The sequence below is a fragment of the Acomys russatus genome, chromosome 13, assembly GCF_903995435.1.
Source record: "Acomys russatus chromosome 13, mAcoRus1.1, whole genome shotgun sequence".
Taxonomy (NCBI): Eukaryota; Metazoa; Chordata; class Mammalia; order Rodentia; family Muridae; genus Acomys; species Acomys russatus.
Window position 1 is genome coordinate 65,620,236 of NC_067149.1, and position 18,523 is coordinate 65,638,758.

Below are 18,523 nucleotides of genomic sequence, written 5' to 3' on the forward strand. Positions count from 1 at the left end.
TTACCTGTTAGGCTATCTTTTCTTTTCTTTTCTTTCTTTCTTTCTTTCTTTCTTTTTAAATTTTTAAAAAATTTTTTGGTTTTTCGAGACAGGGTTTCTTTGTGTAGCCTTGGCTGTCCTGGACTCACTTCGTAGACCAGGCTGGCCTCGAACTCACAGATATCCGCCTGCCTCTGCCTCCCGAGTGCTGGGATTAAAGGCGTGTGCCATCACGCCTAGCTAGGGTATCTTTTCAATCTCTTTCTCTCTCTCTCTCTCTCTCTCTCTTTTTTTTTTTTTAACTTTGTGTGTGTGTGTGTTGTGTGCATGTGTTAGCATGTGTGGGTGCTCACATCTGGAGGTCACTGGTTGACTCTGGGCTGTCTTCCTTTATTACTTTCTGCCTTATGTATCCAGGCAAGGTCTCTCTCACTTGAATCTAGAGCTTTCCAAGTGACTGGTCCAGCTAGCTGGCTTCTCTGGGATCCAGGCTCCACCTCTGGAGTGCTGGGTGGCTGGAGGTCTGGGCTTTGGAAGTCTGGTTCTCATAGGAGCACTTTACCTCCTCAGCCATCTCCTCTGTCCTGCTTGGTTTCTTTTTGCCCACATTTCACTGGCTCTATTATCTCTTGTGATACGAATGTAAGCCATCAGGCATTTTAAAAGATCTTGTGCCTGGCTTTGGAGTAAGTACGTCAAACCCCCTTTACTTAGTTGATGTTTGCTGTAGGTTGTATTTTGAGGGAGGCTTAGATACTTTCATTAGCGAACTTGAAATTTGTTTTGAAGCAGATTCTGAGTTCTGGATGTTTATTTGGGGTTTGAAGCACTGAGCCCGGAGGAGCTTAAGAGTGGGGATAGCATTACCCACAGGGAATTCTGGGAATTCTGTCCCTGCTAGCTTTGCTTTCAGTTACCGACCTCATACTGGTATGGCATAAACACCAACACACACCCACTGACCAAGACCAACCATGTTTTTTTTGTGTTTCTAGTTGTAGGAGTTGATAGCTCCTTGTGACAAACGCTGTTGCCAGCCTGATAGTTCTGTCCAGAGAGAAGCTGGCACAGTATTTGGGTCAGCCCACAGTTTCCATTTGGTTATCTAATAATTTTAAGCAGTAAACACCAAGAATGGTTTTTGTGTACATATGTGTGCATGTGTGTGTATGTGACTGTATGTATCTGTGCATGCATGTACTCTGTGTGTGCATGTATTTTTTGTATATTTTTAGTTCTTTTAGCCATTCAGAATTTTTGTGAGTTCTCTTTGGAACTCTTTTCCCAAGTAAAATGTCTAGTTCGTAGCTGTGACAATAGTAGGAACTGAGGTATCTAAATTGAGACCAAAAGGTACCGTAAGGACAATGAAATATTTGGAAATTTATTTCAGTCTCACTAAAGCATGGAAAGTCTGTCTGTATCTTTGGCCCACGTCTCAATCAGCTGTTGCTGAAGCTGAGGCCTACCTCAGGCAACACGCCTTCTAGCTCACAGATCTCTGTGTTCCTGGGGACAGGGCTGCTTCAGGATGCTTGTCGGTTTGCTAGCCTTGGTGCCGAGCTCCAGCTGACTTCTAGTTAGTCAAACGACACAGCTTACAAGTTTGTAAAACAAATTAAAAGGGAAAAGAATCTAGTCACAGAACAGAGCAGGTACCTCCACTGGGCCACATTCCGTTTGTCCAGAAGTCACATGGTCAGGCGCAAGGTCGGTGAACTAAAGTAGATATATTTGGCTCATCACTGTGCAGCTCACATACCAGAGATGGAGCTACACGCAAGCCAGGTGTGCTGCCTCATGTCTGTATTCTCAGCCCTGGAGAGACTGAAGCAGGGGGATGGCTATGAGTTTAAGGCCAGCCATTACCACGCAGTGAAGAATCAGTGCTAGGCCTATCTGAACAATAGGCTGAGGCTCTGTCTCATAGACCTAAAGACCAGTCAGAACCGGAGACCACTAATGTAATCTGCTACAGCCATCAGCGATGGTCACATGTCATAGACAGAGAGACCTTAAGACAGTAACAGCCCGTCTTTACTAAATTACTATCACTGTTGCTACCAGAGCTGGGGAGCCTGTCCACTTAGCCTCCTTGCTGTAACTCAGCCCCAGACATTTGCTTCAGCTTACCACAGACAATTCTTTTCCTCCTATTATTCCCCTGTTTCTCTTCTACTATATTATAAATAATAAGAATTGTGGTTTATGTTCCAAGTGTTGGTTTTCATTTGTAAACCTCTTCGGTACCCTTATGATTGTAGTGTTTTATGTTCGGTAGTCTCAGAGTCTTTAATGACTGTGAAATTCGGCCTGGTGGCAGACACGGCTGTCTATTTGCTCTTCTGCGCTTGCCCTGGGTGAACGTTATCTTGCGCAGATGACTGCTGTTCATTCAAACAGGCAATTTGATTTCAGATCTAATTACTGCAGAAGCAACTGTGCCTTGGCCAAGGAGGGCCTCCAGGCTGCCCAGACATCTGTGTCAGAGCCAGCTGAAGGCAAGCCCTGCTCCGACCCTCTGATGGGAGTCCACAGGGAGACCTCTGTGTGGCTAGAGTGGCAGCCATTTCGAGCACGGAGAAGCCTAGTTTGACTTCCCAGAACACTCTTTAAAAAGGCAACTGTGTTGACTCTTGCTTTCGTGGTCCCAGCACTGGAGAGGCAGAGTCAGGAGGATCCGGGCTCTGTCCAGTGTAGGAGGGGTCCTGGGGTGGACGCAGAAACTGAAGGAGAGCTCAGCAATGGAGTACTTCTGCATTCAGTACGGCCTTTGAGATTCCTCTTGCAAGCTGACTCAGAATTCTGTCGTTGTCAGAGTCACTTGGAAAGATTTAAAAGTATATTTATTTGTTTGCTTGTTATTAATAAAGTAACGTGTGTGTGCGTGTGTGCATGTGTGTGTGCGCGCACGTGCCTGCATGCCCCTACCACAGTGCAGTCAGCGTGTATGCAGAACTCAGAGGACACCTTGTGACAGTCTGTTCTCTCCTACCAGGTGGGTTCTGGGTATCAAACTCGGTTTTTACGGCAAGGTCACTTACCTATTGGGCCAGCTCAGTGGCTCTGGAAAGATTTTTAAGGACCCTAGAGACCTGCCTTCCACCTTGGACTCACTGACTAAGAATCTTGGAAAGAAGCTTTCAAGTCTTCCAGCGGGTTGTGGGCGTGGTTTGAAGAGATGAGTGGGCGAGCGGGACACCGCGAGAGTGGTGAATCTGGGATAAGTTTACTGTTCTAAATAGACCTTGCATTCGGTGAAAGGCACGAGGCTGGTGGTTTCTGCTGTGTTTTCCTCTCTGCTTTCCTCGTTGAGCGTCCGGATTTCTGTTTTCAATCACCAGATGCCATGAGTCTTTCCTGGATTGGTCCTCGTTGTTACTGGGCCTTTATTCTGTTCTGGTGGCTTCTTGGCCATCTGGTAATTGTGCTGATGGGAGCAAAAATGGAAAACAGAGGGCACTATTAGCCCAAAACTCCAGAACATAACAGTTGTCTGCCTCCCCTCCAACCCTGCCAATAATAGACCAATGACAATATTGTTCCTAACCCGCAAGTGTCCCTTAAGGCCAACTTGGAAACTCCTCCTCCCTTGTGGCAGTGGGACAAGTCTGCCACTGATGGGCAAGATTTAAAAGGTTCAGAATTAAGGATTGGGCCCAGGAGTTTTATCAGCACCAGGAAATCCTCGCCATTAGGCCCGGGGTAGGATCATAGCATTCCCACTTTGTCTAGTTCTCTGGAACTCTTTGAGATTGTTGAAAACGGACCAAATGGACCGGACGGTGGCTGTATTGCTCTTCTGTTAGCCAGCAAGCTAACTATTCTTCCTGACAAATGTCTGTGAGGAGGGTGCCACAGCTTCTGACTTATGGCTACTTCACTTTGCAAGTCATATGCTCAGTTAGGGGAGCACAAATCGAAGGGTATTTCAAGTGCCAAAAAAAAAAAAAAAAAAAAAAGAAATGCTAAGTGTTATTTCAGAGCGATTTTATTTTTGTGCTGGATTTAGAAGCATTAATGTATTTTCTTGACAATTGAACAGTGGTACAGACCTCTCGGCTTATGTGTGTACCTGTAGGCTCGAATCGGGCCATATTGATCTGAGTTTTGATGAGATGAGAATTTTAGATTAGTCACCCTCTGTAGCAAATTAAAGTGGAGAATGGGAGGGACCAAGAACAGGATTTTATCGTGTTGAAGTCTCTTCCCATGTCCTGGTCTCAGAGAGGGGAGTTGGTCTGTCTGTGTGAGTGGTGAAGGACTGTCAGAGGCCTGTGACGGAAAATACCTTAGACCAAAATACATTTGACAAACTCCCTTAACTAAACATCACCACCGAGCCACAGCTCCGTGAGTTCTCTTCCCCAGTGATCCCGTGGTCTTACCACTGCCCAGCCTCAAACCCTCAAGGTTGGTGTCACCCTGTCAGAAATTAAAACAATCACAGGGCAAGCCACTGTAAACTGCAAAAGGAGACTGCCTCAGTGAGAAAAGTCTCTCAGGCCAGCTGAGTGAGTTTGGCGTGGTGGCTTACACATAGAGTCTGCAGATTGGCAGGGGAAAGGGGATGGTTTTATGAAGTTAGTGAAGACTATGTCTCATCCCCCCACCCCTGCCAAAACAAAAACAAACAAACAAACACAAAGCAAAACAGCAAAGCAAAGGATTCTTATGTGAGTCCTCAGAGACTCCGCGGCAGGAACTGGGTTCTTGGAACTCCTTGGGCTGGTGTCTCATCCTCTGCTGGCTGATTTTTGCTAGTCCCACTGTCTCACCTTCTTCTGCACAGATATGCATGGAGGCAAAACACTGACACACACAATAAAATCACTCCTAAATTAATATTATTAATGTTAAATGTTAAAAAGTAAGTGTTATAAAAAATCATTACGTTGAGTGAAAGATGCCAGCTACAGAGGACAGATTGTATGGATCTGTTTTTATTGAGCTTTGAGCAGAAAGTTAGTTTTAGAAGAAATGGATCAGGTGTTCCTGCCAGCTGCACACAGGTGCAGCCGAGACGGAGGACAAGCAGCGTGAGGATGCTTTGGGGTACAGGTGCAGCCGAGATGGAGGGCAAGCAGTGTGAGGATGCTTTGGGGTGATGCATGTATTTACCAGCTTGAAATGGTCAGGATTTCATGGGTTTATACATATGTTTGCAACATTTGTCCATGTATGTTTGTATATGCCTGAAACACCTTTAAAAGGAATCTATACAACCAGGAAAATATATGAGAAGCAGATAGCATAAGGAGATATATTGATTACATATAACATAAATAATATGTAATATGCATATTTACACTTTCATTGTCACTTTTCACCATCAAATATATTTTTATGTGCTGGAGAGTGAAAGTGTAAAATTTAATATGAACCTCCACAGTTTTAGAATTCTAACTGTATAGAGGGTCTGGGGGATGTTTAGACTTAAGGCCTGCTTAATTTTGCTGTGTGATTTAAAAAAATTTTTTACAAGTTCTTTATAATAAAGTTTTAATAAATTAAAATACACATACTTAAAAATACATTTTTTGAGACTGGGTACCATACAGTGTAGGCTGAACTTGAACCTCAAATGTAGCTAAAGATGATTTTTTTGCACGTCTGACACCCCCAGCTTCACTTCCTGAATGCTGGTTAGTGGGCGTGTACCGCCACTGGCAGTTTATCAAGTTCCGAGGATGGAACCCATGGCTTTGAGAACGCCAAGCAAGCACTCTACCAACTGTGCCATGTCGCCACCTATAATTGTATTCTTCAAAGATGCTAAGTGTACTAAAGTCATTTAACTGCACTTTAAAGGCCGACTATTACCCACTTCAGAAAGACAGTCTCCCTGTGCAGAAGATTCTTACTTGGGTGTGGCTTGGGAAGGCCTGGTTACTTCTCTTCATGTTGTCAAATGAGAAGCATTAAGAAGCAGGAATGATGGGCAAGAAGATGCTAGGAGAGCAGGGTGATAGTTCTGGAACGCTAGCGGACGTAGATGGCCGTTCTCATGGCCATATTTCATGGCGGCGGGGGGGGGGGCGCTGACAAGGCTATGAGCACTGTTGGGATCTTAGTCTTACCTCTCCCTGAAATATCTTCCCATTTGGCGTCTGTTGGCATCATTTCGATTGAAAGCTAAAATGTGTTGAATAGGCAGATTCGAGTGACCTGCTGCTGGTGGCTCGGAGCCGACAAAGTCTTAACTCTTTTTGGCCAGAACCTGAAGCTCAGGGAAATGTCGGATTTAGGTCGCTTTTGAGGCTTTGGTAGCGTCTCCCAGTGCTTGGTTTCGCAGGGGCAGCAGATTGATAGAGGAGTGAGTGAATCCATGTTTACGTCCAACCTGAAGATCAGGAAAAATTTAGCAACTGTAAGCCTTAGGGGTACAGATGGGGCTACTAGGATTTCCTGGAGTTGTCTACTTGAGGCAAGCCACTTTAACAGTCTGTACCTCCTAGCCATGACACACTTGAATGGTTGCTTCAGAGAGACAGGATCAGCGTGTCCATGAGTCCCAGTGCTGGCATGATCAGCGAGCAGCAGATTACAGTGTAAAGACAGGACAGGTGCCAGGCACTGGCAAAAAATGGTTTCTCAGTGGCCTTCTCTTACCTTCTGCAGGCTGGAGAACAGCTTCAAGCTGGCAAACTTAGAATAATGGACTCTAAGGGGAGAAAAGGCCTGGACTTTTGGTGCTTGCCAGTTTCTTGGTGGAAATTTTTTTTCACCATAGCCAATTTCAGTGCTCTAACATACTGTCAACTGGCTCATAAAATCCCTGGAGATGGGCTTTTGGAAGCTCATGTGAGCTAGAGCCAGCACATTCCTGGATCCATCAAACTGTGGGGAGACAGACTCATTAGGTGAGGTGACCCCCCTCCGTATCTCTCCCTCAACCTAACCCCAGCCAAGACTTTCAGGGTGTGAAAAGTCTGTCGGAGTTCATCAAAGCCTGGGGGTCTCAGGACTTGCAGAGACGGGCAGTGAGGCCATTTCCAAAGAGCAGTGAAGGCATCTGCTGTGGTGTTTCTCCTTCCTTCCTTTGTTGACTATCAGTGTGCCATTCACACAGTGAGCTCCACCAAGGGTGTGCTCAGTTACCTGGGCACAGCTCCTTTGAAGGAAGGAGGCTATTTGCTTCTGAGCTTCAGTAAACCCTGTAGGTGGTGTGTATGTCTCTCTCTCTCTCTCTCTCTCTCTCTCTCTCTCTCTCTGTATGTGTGTGTGTGTGTGTGTGTGTGTGTGAGAGAGAGAGAGAGAGAGAGAGAGAGAGAGAGAGAGAGAGAGAGAGAGAGAGAGAGAGAGAGAGAGAAGATTCTGTCTTTTCTCTGGAACACTTTTCCAAGTACAGTTTGTTTTCATCGGGACCTGTGCACATTCCTGGAATTTGGGAGAAGAGCATCATCCCATTGATTTAAGTGTCATAATAGTGTGGGGATTATCATGGCATGGATGAAGGGGGGGATGCAAGGGGGAATCCAGGGGGGATGCAGGGGGGATGCAGAGGGGATGAGGGGGATAGAGAGGTGGTGGAGGGGGGATGGAGGGGAAGACACAGGGGGCATGCAGTAAGGGATGGAGGGGAAGATGGAGGGGGGATGGAAAGGGCATGGGGGGGAGGCGGAAGGAGGATGGAGAGGGATGGATGGGAGGAGAGAGAGGGGATGGAGGGAAGGATGGAGGTGGGGATGGAGGGGGGTGGAGGGGAGGACAGAGAGGGGATGGAGGGGAGGATGGAGGGGGATGGGTGGGGGTGGAGGGGGTATAGAGGGGGGTGGAGAGGGTATGGAGGGGAGGACAGAGAGGGCATGGAGGGGAGGATGCCAGACATCTTGTCTTGCAGAGGGGGAGTCTATGCAACCTTGTATATGTCCAGAAGCTATGCATGTAGGTGGTTGTTTTTTAAACCATTTTTTTGCTGAGCCTAGACTGTAATAATTTTACTTATGCACAAAAAATAAATGTGTACATAGAATATTCTAAGCATGCAGGTGCTGTGTGAGCTATGGAACCTTGTGTTCTGTTTTGTTGAGAATATAGCAGAGTTATACAATGCTGTTTCAGGGCTATCTCCTGGTTTGGGAAAGAATCTCATTGCTGATGATGTTACCCTTTCAGAGTGGCTTGCAGTCTGTGGGAAAATACAGTCTTGTTCTTTATTCTAGAATGTCAAATATAAGCAAAAAAGTTTCCGTTAAACAAATGTTTTTTTGCACCTAAGAGCAGATGTCTTCTGGTGTGACGGTATTTAAGTATTTGCATAATGAAATAGTACTCACCTATTTAGTCACGCAAATGAGCCAGGAAACCAAGAGTAATCTGTGTCCCTGTGTCTCTTCACATTCCTCCCCCTCCCCACCCCACCTCCTTTTGCCAGTACAACTGAGGGCACACACACTGCACTCCTGCCTGGCTTGTTCCAGTAAATCTCTCACTGTGTGGCCTCTTCCCACTCCAACCCACTTAAGCCACGCCCTGGCTCTTTTCTTGCCCACCACTTCATTGGTTTGTGGTGATGGCAAGAGGGGCTCACTGCTGAGCACATCAGTGACCATGGCCACAACGTCCCAGCTATCTCGCTTCTCGAGGGTTATACCCCTGGAGAAGTTATATATTCTTTGTTAAGGAATCTAGTTCTGAACTCCCACTTGGCTGTAGCATTTTACTTATTATGGCGCCCTTAAGTTCCTGCTGCAGACTTTCTTGGCACACAGGATTTCAAATGCTCCCGTATACTCGTCTTTATTATAATGTTTTGTGGACTGTCATCCCAGACACCCCTACTTTCTTTATTACCCCAGCCTCATGAGGAGACCGAGTGGGGAGGCGAGATGTCATGCTCCTTGGCCTTGACTGAAGGGCCAGTCTTCCTTGTCTCCTATTTGCAAGCTGGCCCTGGCCAAGGGGAGACGGTCCCCAAGGCAGTTCCTGGAAGGAAACACCGTGCACTTAGATGCCTGCCTGGCTTTTCTCTGGGTTGCAGAACTCTCAATTCTTTACCAGAACGTAAAAGCTGGAAGTCAAGGGTGTGTACAAGTTATTTCTGAATTTCTACTTTAAACCTGAGACACACAACAGTTGTAGCGCCTGTTGGCCACAGCCGAGGACGCGAGTCACCACGTTGCAGTCATGGCAAAGCTCAGAAAAAGGGTCTTGCCAGACACCACTCACTAGGTGGCTGCCAAGAGCTGACTGAGATAAGGTTTCCTGTCCCTGAGTAGGGACAAAAGAGTTCCATACCCAGGAGGCAATGTGTTCTGTACTTTATTTACTGTTTATCTAGTCTGTGCTGTGATATAAGGTGCATGTGTGTGCACACATGTGTGTTTGGGAGCGTGGGTGGGAGTAGAGGTCACAGGGCCTGACTATTTCCTCCTCTGTTGCTCTCTGCTGTATTCTTTTGAGTAGGGGTCACTCACTGAGCCTGGGGCTAGGTCGGCAGCCAGCAAGCTCCAGCAGTCCTGGCTCTGTTCTCCACCTGTTTGAGCCCTGAAGATACAGATGTGCATGGCCACACCCAACTTCTAAAAGAGTTCTGGAGCTGAACACAGGTCCCCATGGTTCTGTGGCAAGTGTACCTACCCACGGAGCCACTTCTCCAGCTGTAACATTATATTTTTATCTGCCTTCTCTCCCTGTCTCTTGCTTGCTCCCTCCTTCCTCTCCTTCTGTGTGTTCACCTGTCTGACCAACCATCTACCAACCCACCTACCTACCTAACTACCTTTAGATGGTGACTCATTATGTAGTCCAGGCTGGCCTCAAATGTATGGAAAGTGATGAGAATAAAGACAATTCAAGACAGGACTTGTATTCATTGCCATTTAAAACATGGTGCCACACCAGGTGCAGCACATTTCTCTTTCAATTTTTAGGAAGGACCAACGTGTTACACAGTCTTCCGCTAAGGCCGGCATCAGCAACTTTGAAACAAAAATCTCTTTTTGGCTACATTAAAATAATTAAACTTTATGTCGATATTCCTAGCTCACACAATATACTTTGAACTCAGCATCCTACTAGATGGCTTCTTTTTTAGTGGATTTTAGAGTTTAGGTGCAAATATCTGCTAATTTCATCCTCCTTGTACACAGTACAGCCCGTTGTGTGTGACTTCCCACAGGAGCAGATCATCCCATAAATCAGAGACCCTCAGTGAAGCCGCTAAGACCATCCAGCGGATCTGAGCATAACTGAGAGTCAGTTTTTCACTTTCCTTCTTCAAACCATCACAGTCCTATCCTGCCATAACCCCCCTTTAAAATATAAATGTATTGAATAAGTCTATTTGCAGTTCCTTATGAGAATTTAAAAGTGGGAAGCTGAGGGTGTGTGTAAGTTATTTCTGACTTTCCACTTTAAAAATGAGACACATGACAGTTGCAGTGCATGTTGGCCACAGCTCAGAGCTATGTATGAGGTTTTTATTATGTTTAAATTCTTGCATAATTAAATAAACAGCAGCCCATAGAAAGTACAACGTAAATTTCTTACATTTAAATGACATGGCTATATAAAACACTATTGTGAGATGTATGTGTAATGATTAACGGCTTTTGTTCATATAGAGCAATTTTCCTCAGTGCTTAAAAGGTCACCAGAAAGAAAAAAAGTGACAAATATGCTGCTTTAAGCTTTTTTTTTTTTTTTTTTTTTTGCCACTTTAAAAATGTCACAGTGAGTGAAAGGCGAAGCCGCCCAGTAGCAGATGACTTGAGTATTGACAGCTGCGCTCGTGCTTGTGCTGTGTGGCAGAGCCCAGGGAAGGAGAAACAAACTGCACGCACGTGCCCATATTGTTTTTTAAGCTTACGTAAAGAGACCTTGACTCAGATTTTATTTGAGGTTGATCAGGAAGGTTATTTACTAGATGAACCCATGAGAATTCAGGAAAGCTAGGTATGCAATATAGGACATTTTAATCGTGCACTGAATGTAAAATTATCCCGACAACACATGTGATATTTTATAGTGTCCATATGGTATTGCATATGCAGCCTGTAATATACAACTGGTATCTGGTATCATATGATATAGACACCAAGCATGCGCTATAGGCTTGGGATTCTGTGATTACACATACACACAGGGTTGAAATATTCTGTGTGTGTGTGTGTGTGTGTGTGTCTGTCTGTCTGTCTGTAACCTCTGTACTCATGGATTCCTGCTTTGATGAGCTCAGGCTACTTCTGGAGATGGGTTAGATTTCCCTTTGGCTAGAACAGCACTTCCTCCAAAGCCTGGAAAATGTGTGGTATTGCATGACCAGGTGTTCTCCATCCATAGATACCACCTTAAAAGATAAGAAAGAGGTTTATGATGAGCGATTATAATAATGTAGCTGGCAGGCAATTCCATGCAGGCCCACATTGAGGAGGAGTCTCATAGACCACACTGTCTGTAGGGGGGGGGGCTCGTATCATTCAGACTCTGGGAGACTCGAACTCTGGAAGCCCTGCGGTTGCCAGCTGGACTGCACTGGAGGAGCCTGGAGAGGGGGCGTTTGCCTCTTATGCTGCTTTAAAATGGCCATCTTCCTACAGAATAGACCTGCCTGGTGTTCCCCCGCCCCAAGTAACAACATCTCCCATTACGGCACACCTTCCGTGCTCTGTCCTCATTATGGATAAATCCCTCGGGAGTCTGCCTTTCCCACTGTGCTGGTGCAAACACTCTTCCTTTTTACCCTCACACCATGCCACCCACCTTTATCCAGTTAGTACTCATAAGAGAATTTAATGAACGCTGACGGTCATGTCTGCCCCCAGATTGAAGACTTTCCCAAGTTTCCTTAGGACCCTGGGGCAGTTGGTTGTATTTTAAAAAATCTTTTAAAATTACATCTATTTATTTCTGTGAGACTCTGTGCACACCTGCGCCATGGCACACTTGAAGCCAGTGGAGAACTTTGGGGTGCTGGGTTTCTCCCTGTACCACGTGGTCCCCTGGGATTGAACTCCTGTCACCAGGCTTGACCACGAACACTGCTGTCTGCTGAGTCATGTCTCCGGCTCTTGTGGCACTCTGGTTCCAGGATATCCAAATTTATGAAGTCCGAGTGGTTGATTTTCATTGTCAACTTGGTTGGATTTAAGGACCAGTGAAGCATAGCCTGGGGTGGCTGAGATGTCCCTAGAGCAGTTTACCTATGAGAAGATCTCCGGTCCCAAGGGCTGAACATAGAAGGAGAACAGGGAAAGTCTGCTGAGCATTCAGTGCTCTTGTTTATAGCTCTGTGCTTGCAGACCCACTCAGCCAGGAGCCACCTCCCGCCCTGACAGCCCCTGGACATGCCTGCTGCCTTCCTCCACCCAAGGCCCGTCCCCAAATCGAATCCAGAGATGAAGTAAATTCTCCCTGCTTGTGTTGCTCCTCATCTGATACAACGTTTGTCTTCAGTGTTCCTTGGTTGCTCAACTTTAATGCCCTATTTCTTTCACACTGTACTGCCAAAGTCGGCTCTGGCAACACTAATCCCCCAAAGGGTATGTCACCTGTCATTCATTAGGATTGTCGCTCACGAGGATTGCTGTTCATCATAGTAAAAAATAAGTCAGAGAAAGAATTGTCAAGCATTATGTTAGGGTACATAGTTAAAACACATTAAAAGGCAGTGATAGGGTTGATGGAAATATCTGGACTGTGGATATTTTTTCTCCAATTTGCAAGCATCTTCAGAGAGTGTAACATCATACCAGAAGAGAGGGAGAGAAATTACATTAACGGACTACTTTCTGTATAATTAGAGCATACATACATCTGGGAAGTGAATGCTGCCCCCCCCTTTTTTAAACTATATTTTGTGATGCATGCAGTCACACCTGGAAACAGTTTTATAAATAAAAAAATAAATTACATGAAATTATATCCAAAGGTGCTAATAAATGTCAGCAAAGGTTAGAGAGAGAGAAGATGATTTTCAGACCTCAGAATGTGCGTATGTGCTAACTAGACACATTGTTTCCATGACCAGCTTCACAGAGTTTGAATATATGGAAATTGTATCAATACTTTCTGAATTCTGGTCATTTTTATTGTTTCCCAATAATGCCTCTAACCTTACTTCTAAGGAAGCCTTTCCCTAGAGTTTATAGGGAATATAAACTTGAGTAAATACACACAATACCAAAACAAACACAAAACTAAAATCTCCTGGGGCTAGAGAGATGGCTCAGTGATTAGAAGTGTTTGTTGCTCTTCCAGAGGGCTCAAGTTTGTCTCTCAGCACTCGCGTGGGGTGGTCCACAGCCACAGGTAAGCACAGCACCCCAGAGCTACACCTCCAGGCTCCTGGGGCACCAGGACTCAGGTTCACACGCCTCCTCTGAAAGTTCTGCAAACTATCAGTGTCTAAGTGACACTGTTAACACCCATTAGATGTCAAGCTGCACCTCCCACTCACTTCTCTCCCAGTGAATCAAGTAAGTTTTTAAAGTAAATAAAGAGAAATACATAGTTGATTTCCTTATGACACAACTGAACACCAGAGGTTGGTTTGGGGTTTTTGTCTAGTTCACGTTTCTCATTTGAGTTTGCTCTGTGGACAGGTGGACCTCCCTCCACATTTGTGCCCCTTGCCTGCCCAGCCACCTGATGCCATGTTAGCTTTCCCATTGTATAGAATATTTCGTCTTAGGGGACAAATACTAACCACAGTGTGAATTGTCTAAAATGATGGAACTGCATCAACTCTCCTGCTAACACCAAAGCTCAGTGTTTATTTTCTCCTTCTTCTATAGGAATCCGCGCTACAGGTTTGCTCTTCTTGGCTCTTTCTTTCGCCCAGGGATATGTCTTATCAAGATACGGATTGAAAATGCACCACATGTGCATATCTCAGAAAATTCACCTCATAAAATATAATTTTAAATTCCCTCATAACTGAGAAGTTTTAGAGGACAAATTTCATAGAGCATATTTTTTTTTATACAACTGAAAATCAATTGGCCATCTCTTCCTGGAAAACAATTAGATACAAAACAAATTGGAGCAGGCCTATTTTTTTTTATAATGAATTCTGAAACCCATGTTGCCAATTCCGAGAAGATGCTGAGGATGGGACACAGTTCCTGAGGGCGTGAGTGACTGAAAGTGCCACCAGGCAGTTCACACTTTCTATACTTGAAGCCGGAGGTGAGATGAGTTCAAGTTAGATTTCAGACGTGGACCTGGAAGTGGTAAAAAGGTTACAGCCTTTGAATTCTTTCCCATTTGTGTTAAGCCCAACTTCAGACCCCCAGGCTAGCGTTTAATAAGTTGCTGTCTGATGTGCTAACTTCCCCTTGCCCTCAGGTTATTCTCATAGCTTTAGCTGTCCCCCAGCTTCATCACAGGCCTCTAAACCACAGTTTCCCAGTCACCGGAGACTTGATGTGGCTCCTGGACAGATGTGAATTGGGTCACCTGAAAGCACCTAAACAAGTCCACTCCGGTGACACTGCATGCATGTGCTTAAAGACAACAGAGTGGAAAAGGTCAGCCTGAAATATTCAAACAATAAGAGAGAATCAATTGGCTGCAGATCTGATCCAAATGGCCCTTCTGATTGTCAAGCCAAGCCAATTAAGGAAAGAATGGCTCACTTACTGGTTTGATGCAGTCAGAGTTTTAGTAAGTAATAAATGCGCATTAAGCCTGGCTCCTGCTCAGGCCTCCTTGGATCATTATCAGCCCCTTAGTAATTTTATCTAAAAGAGAAGTATTGATTCTGGTGTCTCAGCCAACTTCTAACTCAGAAGTACAGTCCACTCTTCCTACTGCCTTTGACAGCCACTTAGACCAGCGTGCCCTCCATGGCAAGTTCAGAGAGGTCAAGGTGAGCCTTGCTTGCTAATCCCAGGACACAGACATCTCAGTGGGCTCACACGGCCTCTTGCCCATCATGTACTCAGCCATAGAAATGCTCACATTTTAATCCTTTTCAGCAAGGGATGGCTCTTCAGGCAGTCCGCTGGCAAGATCAACAGACTAGGAGCCTGACAGGTGTTTATTTGCAGCCTTTGGTTCTCTGTTGCATTGAGATTGGTTGGTGCATCAGTCTGTGCAGGCTTTCCCTGGGTCCAGATCTGCCCGGCTTGCCGGTCTCCTTATGGAGCTCCTGACCCCGCTGGGTCCTTCCATCCCCTGCGCTTCCATACCACTCTCAGCGCTTTGCCCGGCCCACGGAATGGTATTGACCACAGTCACCATGGCTCGTCTTCCTCAGTTTAAGTATTTTTGGAAACACTCTAATAGATATACCTGTAAGTGTGTTTCCATAATTTTTCTAAGTTCCGTCAAGTTGACAATGAAGGGTAAGGATTGCAAAGTCAACCAACCAAGCAACATCAATCTTTCTCTTACATATATAATATAGTAAATTCACATCACTCAAACCATGTTTGTCCTTGGGAAGGGAAGAACTGCACTGGAAAGGGTAATAGAGGAAACATCTATATGCTATATTAAAAAAATACTTCTACGACTTTCTGAGTCATGGTGGTGTGTACACCGCTGTCTGCTCAGGCCCCAAACCAAGTCGATCACAAAGCCATGCTACAGCACTGGCTTTTAAAGACACCGGAAAGACACCCGTGAAACCGGAGGCAGCCAATTCACCGAGCTGGAATCACGCTCACCAGCAGCAACGTCAAGCCGCTGGAGACATGGGCCGACTTCATCAGAGGGGCAAAGGAAAAGAGTCTGAAAGTGAAGGACCAGTGAGCATGCCTGCCAAGACACTCAGGGTCACCTTAAGGAAAACGCCTTGTGGTGCAGGTTCAAGGAGAGAGATCGTTTCCAGATGAGAATCCACAAGCGACTCCTTCCGCGATTGTTAAACATCAGTACAGAGCCAGGAGTGGAGGTTAAAGTCACCATGGCAGATGCCCAAGTTTATTATTTTAGTAAATTGACATAATTAGTAAGAAAAATTATATGTGTGTGTGTATTCATATGTGGGTTTGTGCATGTGAGTGCAGTAGCCATGGAGGCCAGAAAAGGGTGTGAGATCCCCTACAGCTGGAGTTACTGGCAGTGAGCCACCCGATGTGGGCGCTGGGCACTGAAGCCCTCTTCACTGCAGAGGCATCTCTCTGGCTTCTCTGTGAAAGGTTTGGAAAGGGTTACTATGGTTAAACAACCAGCATTTATTAAAACTGCATGGTAGGTTCAGATGTTCCTAACGTTTGCTGCACAGGACTAGCCTCTGAGAGGCAGCAGTCTTGAGATCAGCTGTGTCTACTTGCAAATGACCCTCACAGCTGGGGCTCCTTGACTGTTGCCTTTTAGAGGGAGGGGTGGAGAGGGGCATGAGGCCCTTACCTGAGCATCTAGGCCCTGCTCCAAGCCAGTTGTGTGTGATTATGCCCTAATGCCTGGAGCCTCAGGAGGGGTGAGAGGAAACAGGGAAGTACAGCAGAGGGGACTGCATCCTTCTCAGTCTTCAGGAGGAGTCATCTACGCTGGGTGTGCACTTTCCACTGTGGCTCTTTCAAGGCCACCCATACTGCTGCCCTTCGCCAACTCTCTAAGTAAGTGATTCTCATTGGTTCCACAGGATAAACTTCCGTGGAATCGGCACTCCCTTTGTCGTTAGGACCAGAAGAGGAAGGGCAAACTCTGTTTACGTTACCCCTGGGAAAGAAATTTTAGCAACATATATTGCCCTTTGTTTTCAACAAAATTTCAGGGAAGTAGTTCATTGACACAGGGTTGCTGCTGTAGCCTGGTTTTGTCTGGAAGTCACAGAGTTGGCTTGGTGCTTGTAGCAATTCTCCTACCTCAGCTTCCTGAGTACTGGGATTGTAGGCATGGACCTCCAGGCCTGACCTGTAGGAAGATGGTTTATGCTGTTTTATTTAGTATTTTGTTCCTGCTGAGCTGTTTCTTAGCCTTGCTTTTCTTTAAGTTCTTACATTCTTGACTTTCACTCTTCACCCAAGACAAAGAATTACTTTGGCATGTTTATAGAATGTTGAAAATTTCACTTAAATTTGTTGAAGGAAAAAAAAAAAAACCCCTGCCAATTCATCAGAGCATTTATTTTTTTAAACAAACAAACAACAAAACATTAGTTTAAGCCGCTCCCGCTGTTGAACCATTCTTAAGGAATTTCTCATAGTCTTTAAGTGTCTCCATCTGTTCTTCTGAAAGGGGAACACCAAATGAGCGTGTAAGATGTGACACAATTAGCACTCAGATGCTCAGCTGCCTGACCGTGTGTGAAAAGAACTTTCTGGAAGTTAGAACAAGAATGCGTGGCACTGAGTCCATGGCTAAGAGGTGTTTCCTCAAGTTCTAAACTGGTTAGAAGACACAGTGAAAATGGTGCACACGTGCATTGTTAGTTAGACACACAGTTTGTGATCTGCCTTAGCCTCAGGATGGCGGCACAGCAGTCAGCAAGTTTCAAGTCAGAGCTTCTGGACTGTAGTTACATAGGTAGGATTGACTCCCCTCAACTCACAGAACTTTATTGGATAAACTGATGCCTGCGCATTAATTTATTCTGAGACTGTATCCCCCCCCCACCTTCATGTGTGTGCGCACATGTTCATGTGTACGTTAGGATTAGTGTGTTCACATGTACAGGTGACTTATGCAGGCACACGTGGAGGCCAGGTCTTTATGTCTGATGTCTTTTCAGTTGTTGTTTGTCTGTTTTTTTTTTTTTTTTTGAGACCCTTTCTTTCACTGCGTGTGGGTGGAGCTCACCAACTGGCTGGTCTGGATCCCAGTCTCTGGCCGTGGCAGTGTTGGGCTCCTAGATTGGTGGCAGCCATCCCTGGGCTTTACTGGGGTCCTTTATGAAGCAAGCACTTCGCCCACTGAGCTGTAGTCTTCTCAAGCCAACCCCACAAATAGAAGATTTGAGTCTTTCGGCTCATCTTCTATCGCTGATGCTGCCCACACCCCCTCCCCCGCAGCAGCCCATGTGTTTGTCATTTGGTTCCTAGCTGGTGGCACTGGTTTGGAAGACTGCAAAGCTTTTAGGAGGTGGGGGCTGGCTGAAGGACACAGGTTGCTGGGGTGTCTGCCACAAGAGTTATAGGCCAGGCACGCTCCTAGCCCTAGTCTTTTTCAGTTTCATGATCCCGTAAGGGGTTAAAAAACAAGGCCCGTGCACTGTGCCTTCGGAACTACAGAGTGTATTTTCTCCTCTGTGAACCAATGTAAACCATTCCTCTGGAGTTTTCCTTGTTTCTGGTTTTTTTGTTTCTGTGTTTTTTCGTTTCTGTTTTGTTTTTGTTTGTGTTTGTGTTTTTGTTTTGTTTTGTTTTTGTTTTTGTTTGTTTTTTCCGGGAGGGCAAGCAGTCATAGAGACTGCTAATTGTTGCAAGTTACCAAAGGGGTATGTTCAAATTCCACAAGGACACCACAGGATGTGAGCAGCAAGGATAACGTCAAAGTGTGATCTGAAGAGCCTGGGAACATTCTGGTAAATTCAGAAAAAGTCTTGGAGACAGGAGTGCAGACAGAGACCGAGGCCTCAGGGAAAGTTGCTGCTCATGGGACTTACCCATCTCCAGCTGAGGGTCAGATGATACGGTGAACCTACCTTTAC

The 18,523-nt window shown here is 45.5% G+C and overlaps 1 pseudogene; it reads left to right on the forward strand.

Annotated features, from left to right (window-relative positions):
* Window positions 1–2,359: 2,359 nt before the first annotated feature.
* Window positions 2,360–15,877, forward strand: LOC127197741 (40S ribosomal protein S20-like; annotated as a pseudogene).
* The last annotated feature ends 2,646 nt before the right edge of the window (window positions 15,878–18,523 follow it).